Source organism: Pogonomyrmex barbatus, unplaced genomic scaffold (assembly GCF_055798465.1).
Source record: "Pogonomyrmex barbatus isolate J1 unplaced genomic scaffold, ASM5579846v1 scaffold15, whole genome shotgun sequence".
NCBI classification, from domain to species: domain Eukaryota; kingdom Metazoa; phylum Arthropoda; class Insecta; order Hymenoptera; family Formicidae; genus Pogonomyrmex; species Pogonomyrmex barbatus.
The window spans coordinates 3,562,788-3,575,432 of NW_028297111.1; the positions used below are offsets into that span (position 1 = coordinate 3,562,788).

General features: G+C 33.6%; 2 protein-coding genes across 17 annotated transcripts in view; one reads left to right on the forward strand and one right to left on the reverse strand.

Moving 5' to 3' along the window:
• Window positions 1–12,645, forward strand: part of LOC105429948 (uncharacterized) — a 191,295-nt gene that overhangs the window by 20,071 nt on the left and 158,579 nt on the right. The window lies entirely within an intron of this gene.
• Window positions 1–12,645, reverse strand: part of LOC148937254 (uncharacterized) — a 204,789-nt gene that overhangs the window by 13,145 nt on the left and 178,999 nt on the right. The window lies entirely within an intron of this gene.

The following is a 12,645-nucleotide window of genomic DNA, read 5'->3' on the forward strand; positions in this document are numbered from 1 at the left end:
ATTATACACATTACTAAAATTTGAACAATAAATTAATGGATAGATAATAGGTACGAATAAAGAATCAAATTATGAAAAATGATAAAAGAACAATGTTAAAAAATAGAAAAATGTTGAAGAATGATTAAAATTTATAATATAAATTCGGGGGCTCGAGCCATGCTTGATGCAATCTCTCCTGTCGTGCTCCAGGAGGATTATTTGTATATTTGCCAATGGCGTTGGAGGGTGTCGCTGCTGCAGCTGTGTCCGACCTGCATCCATCGAGTGAGAGACCAACATCGCTCTGGAGTACCGGTCGTGGGGATTCGAGAGAATATACATATATACAATATACATATATATATATATATATATATATATATATATATATATGTATATCATAATATATGTATATGTGTGTATGTCATTGTATTGTTGACTTGTTCTAAACACGTTATTGCGATAAATATCATCACATGCCTCGGTAGTCGAAAGGATAAGATGTCTGCCCGGTAAGCAGGAGATCCGGGTTCGATTCCTGGCTGAGGTGGTAATTTTTCGCAAAATAATTACGAGTTTTTCACGATCGGTTCGGGCCCCGTCGTGACGTACACCCTCCCTTCTTATTTGGTTCTATTTATTTAGTTCTATTTAATTCTTATTGCACAGATGCTTCATATTGTGATATTTCTTTCCTGCATAGATAAAATATTTTTTTGTTTTCACATCTATATTTTAGCTTTATTAGCTCATATTTGTATGATCTTCGTATTATTTTTTGTTTTGAGTTTTTTTTAATTTGATAATAATATATTTTATATTTTTTTATATTAATTTAAATATAGTAAGTATAATAAGATGTAATAGTTTATTAATTTATCACAAAAGGCTGAAAAAGGAATAAAAAGGTTTTTTAAGATAGTAAATAAGAAGGGAGGGTGTGCGTCACGGCGGGGTCCGACCACGAACCAGTCGTGAAAACTCGTGAAAACTCATGAAAACTCGTAATTATTTTGCGAAAAAATACCACCTCAGCCAAGAATCAAATCTGAATCTCCTGCTTACCGAGCAGGCATCTTATCCTTTCGACAACCGAGGCATGTGATGATATTTATCGCAAATAACGTGTTTAGAATAACACGTCAACAACACAATGATACACATGTATACATATATTACAATATACATATATACATGTATTCTCTCGGATCCTCACGACCGGTACTCCAGAGCGATGTTGGTCTCTCACTCGACGGATGCAGGTCGGACTTGCAGCGGCGACATCCTCCAACGCCATTGGCAAATATACAAATAATCCTTCTGGAGCACGACAGGAGAGATTGCATCAAGCCCCGAATAAGAAAAGAGGGTGTGCGTCACGGCGGGGCCCGATTACGAACCAGTCGTGAAAACTCGTAATTATTTTGTGAAAAAATAATTTATAATTATAAATTAAAGTGTATTTTGTAATAATATGACTAAAATTAATGTAATTCAAATTACATGATAATCTACTAGACCAAGAAAATGTTAAATAAAAATTTTCAGATAAAAACTTTACATACTTGGCAAAGTAATTATAAATCATTTCTGTTCAAATTGCCACATCAATAATTCCGTTGTTATGATTTGCATGCTGATTAATTCTCTTCTGTTCAATTGTTTAATAATATCTTCGTCATCCGAGGATAATATAACATTATAATGTGCCATATCCAAAATTATTAATGTTCGAGAATGAATTTATATTCTCTATGAAGCTGCGCGCGGGTATCTAGTTATCAGATGGCAACACCGCACGGACACATGAGTTATGCATGACCACGGAAGGTGGCCGTCTGAGGCGCTTGCCGCTCATCTCCAGTGCGCGCTCTCATTAGATTACTCTCGTTTCGATCATCTTGTATAATGCATATTGCTCGAGATTTTTCGGTTTCTTGAGTGCTCGTTTTCGGTCTCTTGGGTGCTTCGTTCGTGCAAGATTCGATGAGTTTGACGAGGACTTCTCTATACTCAACAATCATCAAGATTTGGAAGGTGACGTGATCAAGTGTGCTGCCGGACATTGGAAGGATATTCTCACGCCGCGCTCGTGCTTACCACGTGGTGTTCACGTGGCCGGCGAGTGCATCCATGATCTCGTCTCTCCTTTTGAGTCAGCTCACTTGGAAAGCATTAACTCAACCTCTCCAAGATCATTGATATACAATTCAGCTCAAACTTTCTATTGTTCAGCTCGATCAGCGTTCCGCGTAACATGTGTAAACTCTTATAGTGCGAAAACACAAAAACTACCTTTTTTAGTGACCACTGTGATATAGATTAAGTGAATCGCGGCATCAGAACATTACTCACAGTCCCAGTATTTTAGAATAATATAGCCGATTCTCAAATAACTAGTTATATTTTTTAATCACAGTTTAATTATTTCTAAATAATCAAAATCGTTTAAATTAAATTCAGTTTATATACGTTTAAATCGTTGGTTAAAACCAATATTTCGTTAAACTTTGATTAACCGGATGTCACTAGGGATTAACTTTTTAAACTACGTTGGTAGAAATGGGCATAAATCAAGAATTATACCATACTGAAGTTTCAGCCAATCACAGAGAGTCAAGAACCGTGGTTTTGTGCGGGATTCTTTTAAAGAACGTCCACGTTGTCAATATCATCGTCCTCGTATAATCCAAAAAGTTACTTTCCCACTTTCGACACAAGGGAGCAGCATTATTTTTATAAACACAAGATATATTTCTTTATCTTTCTCTCTCACATTTATTGTTCTGTCTCTTAGCGTTGGTTTAACATTATATGTCATGTTACGTGCGATATAAGTGCGCATTTGCCGTGTAAGCGTTTGCGATAAATCATTATTCGAATCGCTATATTTTCGACTCTACAAGATTTCACTTTACAGGAGATAATCATATATAACAAATTACAACGAGAACTATGGCTATTTTTCGGCAAGCAAGACTCACTACAAGTGGTCTTCTTTATACCTATGCATTAATAATCATATATTATCGATTAAATACATAATTAATTATTTATTATATTAATTAATTAATATATTATTAATAGATTTTTAAATTTCTATAATGAGTTCTCTTGCGTTTATGAGAAATTATTATCATAGAAATTGTATATGTAGTTATATACATTGAATAATTCTCTTTCTCTCTTTCTCTTTCTTTCTTTCTTTTTTCTTAAAAACATAATTCTGTCCATCCGAATACAAAAATAAACGAATCGATTGAAGTGAGGGCAGCCCGCCTCCGTCCGAGTGATCCCGGCCGATCACATTCTAAAACCCGCGTGCACTCTAAAGATTTTTAGCATTGCTGTGTTTGAGGTTAGTTTGCCATCGCCCGGAAGTTCCCAGCCGATCGTCTCCATCTCGCAAAAGAAATCAAGTGCATCCGCGGCTCTCTGTATTAATTTATTCTAATCGGCCATTTGTATGCACCGCGTGACATATATACAGAATCGATTCTGATATAAACCGAGATCGCGTAACACTGCTACTCGCAAATCAGCGCATGCGACTTCGATAAGTATTTGATTTATGACCGTCGTCGTCAGGCAACCGCGTTCGCGACGACGCACGATCACTTAAACAAACACCGAACATATGCAGCTATAATTAGAAGAATCACGTTCCGATATATACCGCATTCTAGATCTTTCTGATATACAAACGCCCGCTATGCGTGCTATTTCCGCATCAGCGTAACTTTCGCATCTCAGCCCTGATAATTAATAACGGTATCTAATTGTCATCTTCGCTCTTTTTTTGGTTATATCAACTCTATTATGTTATTATTATATTGTTTCTTTTAATCTATAATAAATATTAGGTGTACAAAAAAAGTTCTGAGCTTTTTTTTGTAAAATTCAATCTTTATTCAAAAATAAATAAAAAAATATTAATCAGCGAAATATTCCCCGTTTGCATCAACGATCTTTTGCCATTTTTCGGGTAGCTTGCGAATTCCTTGACGATAGAAGCTCACCGGCTTCGAAGCGAAAAAGTCATCAATGCATTTTCGTATCTCTTCAAATCTCACGAAATGTGTATCAGCCAAATGCTACAGCGACCGGAATAGGTAGTAATCGGAAGGCGCCATGTCTGGGCTATACGCCGCGTGGGGGAGAAGTTCCCTAACGCAAAGATGGTCCTCAGTCGCTTTCGCAACATGTGGTCGAGCATTGTTATGAAGCAAGATCACTTTACGACGTCCTTGGCCAGTAAATGGTCTCTTTTCATCTAATGCATCGCTCAAATTAGTCAATTGTTGTTGGTAGCGGTCTGCCGTGATTGTTTCACCCGGTTGTTTATCATAAAGAATTCACTTTTCATCGCCTGTAATGATTTTGTGCAGAAAATCTTTTTTCCGGAAGTTTGAAAGCAAAGTGAATGCAGTGTCACGCCGACGATTTTTGTTGTCTTCGGACAATTCATGCGGAATCCATCTGCCTTCCTTCTGAACCTTTCCCATCGTATGGAAATGGTTTGCTGCGTAATGCCAAGCTGTTCTGCAAGCTCCTTTTCAATTTGCGCAGAGTTTATGTCCAGCAGTGCTTGCAATTCGTCCGTTTCAATCTTTTGAGGGTGTCCAGCACGCGGTTCATCTTCAAGATTGAAATCTCCTTGGCGAAATTTTTGATACCATGTTTTACATGTAGTATGACTTACAGCGTTCTCTCCATATGCAGCACAAATCATTGCAGTGGCTTCAGCAGCATTTTTCTTCAGATGAAACGCGAAGTGGATGGAAAATCGAATATGCTCTTTTGTTATTGCCATTGTGAACACTACTGATTTTTGAGGTTATGTGTATCAAACGCCAAACCGTATGGCATTTTAGAAGGCCAAATGTCAACGCTTTAAAACCGCAAAAGGGCGGGAAGATATATAAAATTTAAATTGTTATTTCAGTTGTATGAAATCTAAAGCTCAGAACTTTTTTGTACATCTAATATATTTACTTATATCATATATATATATATATATATATATATATATAATGACGTGGTCGTTTGTCACAAGGAGCGTTTGCTCCTATTCTAAGAATTTTGAGTCCTGTGTTCATCTATTTGAGGGGAGAAAACGCAAGCGAAGCTCGGGTAGCGCGAGCCATCTACGAAGATAGTCTGAAAAGTTTTGAGCCTAACATAGAAACAAGTATTTTTTTCGGTCAAATATAGTTTTATTTTTCAACATAATCTCCTTTTAAGTCGATACACTTTTCCCATCGATACTCTAACCTCTTTAACCCTTCCAAATAGGAATTGACGTCTTGCTCCGCAAAATAGGCGTTTACGGGGCTCCACACCGAAAGGAATAACCTACCCAATCCTTATCACTGTAATAAGGTAGTGGAGTTCCCCCCCATAGGAAGGGGGGCGGAATATACTGATTTCACGCATACACTTTTTAACACAAAACAAGGTTCCACATGGGTTTACAACTTTCTATGCAAAGTTGAACTTAAATGTATACGTCAAGCGACGGCTAGAATCTTTTGATTGTTACTCAGAATGATGACCTTGACAATATATGTCAACGTCATTGAAATCCGTGAGGCCGCCCAACTTACAGTTTTATTTTTATTTCATACGCTTGACTATATCTTATTGCCCTTCTAATATTAATTAACTTTTTATGATTATATCTTTTTAAGGAAGGACGTCCGATAAAACTTTTTGAAGGTCACTCAGAGTCATGACCTTAACAACATATGTCAAGGTGAAGGCTATTGGAAGCTGGTCCCCTAATCTTAATTTTTACCGAATATAATTGTGGATAAAATGGTTATGAAAAGAGCGCTTTCTTCTGAGCACGTAACTTCGTGTCACGCTCTGTCTCGATTCTAATTGTTTTAACCGCGGCGGATTCACGTGCGCTCGGCACTCTGCAACGTTGGGTTGGCCGAAGAAAATAGAAATATCCTACTCTCATCCTATTCTCTCATATCGAAGCGTCGCACAGTGGATTGACGCTTAAGAAATAGCGAACATAGAGCACAAATGACTTGTCGAAATTATCTATTCTGATAATAAATTAGTTGTAAATTATTGTAATAACTTCAATCATTTGTAATATTTCCACAATTTGCATACAAATCTACCACAATGTAAATCAATCTGATATACGTAACTTCCTTGATATTTTCGCATTCAGTTTTCAGATTGCCATATCTCTATACAGTTTTCACGATCCAATAAAGATTTTTCTTACGATATAATATATGTTTAAATAAACGGAAATTATCTTAAAAACAATTTCACAGCTTCTCTTAAATATTTTCCAAAATGATTTAATTAATGGAAAAAAGTGTTTAACTTGTTGTTTAACTTGTTATTGAGTTTTAAAAAAATGTTTAAATTTGTTAGCATTTTTATTAATTGAACTATATACAATGAACATTGCATTAAAAGCTCAAAAAGGAACGAACTGCTGCTAAGTGCAGCTTTGTAAAATATACAAAATTTTCTAAGCTGCGCATTATGTATCTAGATTCTAGAATGAAAATATCAAAACAATAGATTGAAAACATAGTAGACATTGCGATTTCAGGTAATAAATATGCAATTTCTATTACACTTTTTAAATAAAAATATTAATTTTTCATCTTATATTATTATTTTATATGTTAATTAAATTATTTATAAAAAACTTTAAAGAATTATTGTGAGGTTTTACCGCTGGCATTTGCTAGATATTTTATATCTATCCAAGATGCACTAAGTGGAGGTTGCCAGTCGGATTTGCATCCCGCGCGCGCGCGCGCGCGCGTGTGTGTGTGTGTGTGTGTGTGTGTGTGTGGTGTGTGCGCGCGTGCGCATGCAGTCATACAAGCATGTATGGGTATGCATACATGTATACAACATAAATAAATTAGAATACATTAGAAGTTCTAACGTTTCTGGATATAGATCTTGTTCTTTCTTTTTGTTTAAATTAAATAAATAAAAAAATAAATTCCGTAAATTCGAAATAATATGGTCAGAAGTGATTAAAAGGTGATGTAAAACATCTTTATTTGTAACAATTCTATTGATTTTTCGTGAATGCATTTCTCTATACTTTCTCTTTATTACAGGAACTCTTTATTACGAGCTTCACTTGCTTCTTCTGACAGCTGACCTATAGGAATTGAAAAATTTGCAATAATTTTTTCTCCATGTATGAGAAGTTTATGTATAGATGCAGGCATGTAATACCAATTGTAATACAATTGTAATTATTCACAAACAATCTCGCTGTATCTAACGCATATTTGCCAAATTTCTTAGTGTCTGTTGTTTCTCCGCATGAAATAGCTTGTAGAATAACTGCAAATTTTTTTATCAATTCCTTATTTAAACTGGTGATTTTTGCTATTAAATCTACTTCGGAAAAGAATCGTCTGACCGTATTTCCATTGGATAATCCTGAACCTTGTTTTACAATATCAATAAGTAATCCTAATTCTCTCTTGAAATCTTCTTGAATTCTCTTTTTCGTGTCTTGCTGTTGTTTTTTTAGAATAGGATCACGTACTGACCATTTCTTAAAGAGCAAGTTATATGAAACATAAAGTAAAACTCCATGTAACGAATTTTAGCATGCAGACTCGATATTCCAAAATTATATATGAACTTATCTACGTCTTTGTTTAATAATTCGTCTATCGCGTTCATTTGGCTGAGTTTCGCACTACATAAAGGACAAGTTGAACAAGAAGTTTCGCTAGAAAGAGCTGTGCATACTTTTTCGTCAATCATGGTAAATAACATTTCATAATTCACTGTTACATTTTTATATTGCACAGAATTTAAATTTTTTATTTTGTTTTCCATTGTACGGTATTCATTTCTAGAAATGTTTGTGATTTCATGAAAAAAATTCGAATTTTATTGGACGGCAATATCGTGTTGAAGATGGTGTTTCATTAATCCACAAAATACAGATTTGCTTACCAATTATATAGGGACGAAACTGGTCATAAAAATATTACATTACATACAATTGTCAGATTGTGAGATGTCTTCAAACTTTTGTTTGTATGTGCTCTGATTGGACGCTCCATCAAATTCCCATTTACAGATCAATTTTACATTTGTATATGAACTTAGCTTATCTTTATAATGAAAGCAATCTGATAGCAGTTATATCTAAAATTGCTTGTAGTTGAAGCTAAAGTTTCCGTTATCATTATTGTAGCTTTTGGTGGATAACACTCTGATTTTGCTTTTTGGATTTGATAGTACGATTGCCACTGGTTCGTTTCATTTTCAATACAGTTTTCTCTCAAATGAATATATTGAATTTTTGAGAGATTTAAAGTGAGAAGCATAGCTAAACATTTTTCTTTAGAAAATAGAGATGTCTAGATTTTCTTCTTGCAAAAGTCTTTGATACGTCCGGTCTCATTCGGATTTTTTATCAAATAATCTATTATCACTGCTAAATTTATAGATCCTTCAATTTGAAGTTTTTGCTTCGCTGCGAAAAGCAAAATGTCTGAATCGTATTGTTCACGTAAATTTTCCGTAAGTCTACACTTATGTCTGTCAGATACATCATTGAAATTTTTTCGTTTCGATGAAGCAACAGAAGACTTGTTGTCATTAATCGACGGATTTGCTGTTGATAAAATTCTCGAAAAAATTCCTGCAGGGATTTTAAATTCTTCTTGCAGCCATGTATTATACTTTACAGCAAATATTCGAAGTATTCTACTACATTTTTGCTATCGTTTAGATATGTTTATGCAATGTTTATACATCCGCAAATGCTCCTTTAGTTTCTTTTCACCATTTTCTGGTAATTGTAATTTACATTTTTTCACAATAAATTGAAACAGTTTCTTCTTGATAATGAAAACCAACCCTCGAATTTTTTAAATAAACGAACACATCATTATTCGTTAGTGATAAGAAATTTACAGTTTTGAGTAATTACTTACAAATTCGACAAGACATTTATTGAACAATAAATGAAATAATCAAATTATATTATTTCTTCTTTCTCTCTCCTTTTTATTTGATATAAGCGTAAAAATATGTGTAACTTGTTGAATTTGTAATTAATTATCTGAAATACAGTAAATTTTCCATTTCTAAGAGTCGGAATATATACAATAAAATTGTAATAAGAAAATAATTTCGTATTTATTCTCACTCATTCATTAGACTCTTCAGTTATTATATTTTTATAAAATTATATAACAAGTCATTATGAATATGACAACTAAAGCATATGACTATAACAATTTCCGAATTTCTTCATACATTATTTTCATATCATTATTTTCATTTCTTACTCTTTCTAATTCATACTGTATATATCAACAATTATAAATGTTGTTTTTACGAGAGTTGACAAAGGGAACACTATAATTGCATTAGACAAGAATAATTATCTTCACAAAGTGAATCATATTCTGTCAGACATTGAGATTTATACAAAAATCAACAAAAATCCCACCAAAAAACTGGTCAACAATCTGAGAGATTTGCTTTCAAGATGGAAAAAATCAGAATTTATATCCTCAACATTATATAAACACCTATTTTGTAGCGCCGGTATTTTACCAGAGCCTATAGACTTCCGAAGATCCATAAAGCTGAATGTCCCTTCCGAATTATTGTTTCATCAGTTGATAGTCCTTTTTACAATCTGGCTGCATTTTTGAATAAGATCATCTTCAAATCTATTCCGATTGATAAAAGTTAAATAATATAAAAAATAATATAAAAATATAATATAAAAATAATAATAATAATAAATATAATATAAAAATAATATAAAAATAATATAAAAAATAGTTTCGAACTAGTTAAAAAATTATCAAATATTCGGATTGACAACAAATTTTCATTAATGTCGTTAGACGTGGTGTCACTGTTTACCAATATTCCGATTGATCTAGCTATTGAATGTTTAACAAACAGATGAGTTTTTATATCTAAGGATTGTAAAATACCTAAGGACGAGTTGGGAGTATGGGAGCAGTACAGTTAATTTTGGAAATCTACCTTTTTATTTTTGACGGTCAGATTTACAAACAGAACTTCGGAACATCCATGGGCTCATCACTCTCCCCGATTGTGATATAGTCATGCAAGATTTGGAGAATGGAGTGCTTGAGACGTGATTTGATTTTTGTATATCTTTCTACTGTAGATATGTGGATGACATTTTGTTGGCAGTACCAGATGATTACGTTAATGACATCTTATTGAAGTTTAATTCTATCCGAGACTACGATTTACCTCGGAAATTGGTGGCAGATCAATTTTCTTGAAACGATTCTTGTTGTTAAAAATAATACAATTGTATTTGATTTGTACCACAAACCAACTTTCTCTGGTAGATACTTAAATTTTATGTTTCAGCCCCATCTCACAGAAGAGAGGTACGGTCATAGGTATAGTGGACAGGATTTTTTATCTCTCACACTCACAATTTCACGAGAAGAATTTTGATTTCATGATTAAAACGCTCCTACAAAATGACTATCCATTACATTTTATTATTCAAACAATTAATAGAAGATTAAAAAACTTAATCCGTAATTGTAATAAAAAACACAATAATGACGACATAACATGCACCGCTAATAATAAAAAAATCCTATGGTTTACTCTGCCTTATGTGAGAAATGTTATTAAGAATTTTAAAAATATGTTAAAAGATACAGAAACTAAATTAGCAATGTACAGCATCAATAAATTAAACAATTGTGTTAGGGTACAAAAAGATCCCCTTCCACTATTAGATAAAAAGAATGTCATTTACTACTGCACGAGTTGTGATGCATCCTATGTGGGACAGACTAGTAGACATTTGAAATTGAGAATCAATGAACATCGAAATCACATAAGATGGAATACTTCCATACATTCAGTTATCACAGATAACTGAATACAGGACACGATTTCGATTGGTCCAACGTAAAAATTCTGGATATTGAGAGGAATTATAAACGATTAATTCTTGAAATGCTGCATATCAAACAACAAACTAATGGAATTAATTTGCAAATAGACACAGAATTTCTGAGCCATACGTACACCCCTGTTATAAACAATATATAAATATGTGATCATATTTCTTTTCATAATATTCTTGACTTTCTTACCACTTACCATCTTCGTCTTTACATTTTAATTTTTAACATGAAAATTTAATTAATTTTTAACAGTTAAAACGTGCTTTTTTATTTTATTTTCTTTAACCGCTTTAATTAAACTTATTTATACAATTTTTTTATTTTCGACCATGCTTTTGCAATATTCACTATTGTTGTAGCCAGACCTACAACTAATAATAAAAATAATTCGCATGGCAACAAAAGTAGTCCGCATGAATCTCGGAAAAAGTCTTTCGAAAGACGACACAAATGTGTGATCGCCGAAATTGCGACCAGTCTTTCAAAAGACCGCAGAAATGTATCACGCGAGAACATTGCGAAAAGCCTATCAGCAAATTCCTAAATTTGATGATCAAACCGAGCGTAATATTGATCAATCAATATCACGCGATCGAAATGCTGATCGGGCATCGATCAGCTTATATAACCGGTTACACAAGGCGGAGTAGAGAGAGTCAAATATTATGTGTCGTCCGGAATCGAACCTATAATAATCGCACGAGATATTATCGAATCTCGTAGCGAAGTTTACGCGAGCCATACTATCAGCATTTCAGGTGACATATTCAGTCGTCGGCCAGAGTAACGCGATACGCACCGAGTCATCCGACGACATTTAACTGTGTGTAAAATATAATCGTTAATATATCAAGAATCTGTGCACTTGTGAGAATAAATCAATTAAAATAAAGAAAGTGTGAAGTGTGTTAGTGAATTCAAGAAGATCCCTACATTCTTTTGATCTCGCTCGGAGTCCCAACTCCTTAGGCTTAACGAACCCGACTATCCCTAATATTAACGTCGTAGCCCATCCGGGGTACAACACTATTTATTTTCATCTGTGTGCGTTTTATTGGGATAATTGACGAGTCGTCGAGATGAGTCTCTAACGGTTCCTTATCCATCTTATTGTTTGACACTTTTGTTTAAAAACTCTATTGTTTTGAATACAACTTAAATTATTCAAATGATCTTATCGTACAGTATCTCTTACATCAGTTGTGGAATTATTTTGGACGGAGGCTCTCGATCTATTGCATTATCGTTCTTATCGGTGCGAATCTGTTAAAGTTTTTGACCAACACGCCGTATATAACTCAAAGTTGAAGATAGTATCTACTGAAGATGATCCGAAGTTGGATCGAAACGTATGGATTTAAATAGAACCTAAAATATAGAAGTATATCAATGGACTCTTTATTTGCGCTCTTTCACTGCGCTTGACTCCAAATGCCCTTGCTCGTCAGTAATTATACATTATTATTAAAAAATAACGACAATTTTTATACATATTTAAATGTTTATTTATTTCTTTTTATTTATTATTATAAAATTCGTTGCAGTACAATGTTGTTGATGAAAATTGAAATAAAAACATTGAAAACACAAATGGATCGCACATCATGAACATTTGATAAAAGAATAATTTGTTTTTTACACAAACTTTTTACATTATGTATGTTTGCAAGGAAATATAATTGATTAACATTATAAAAAGTTTCGTGTTCATTTG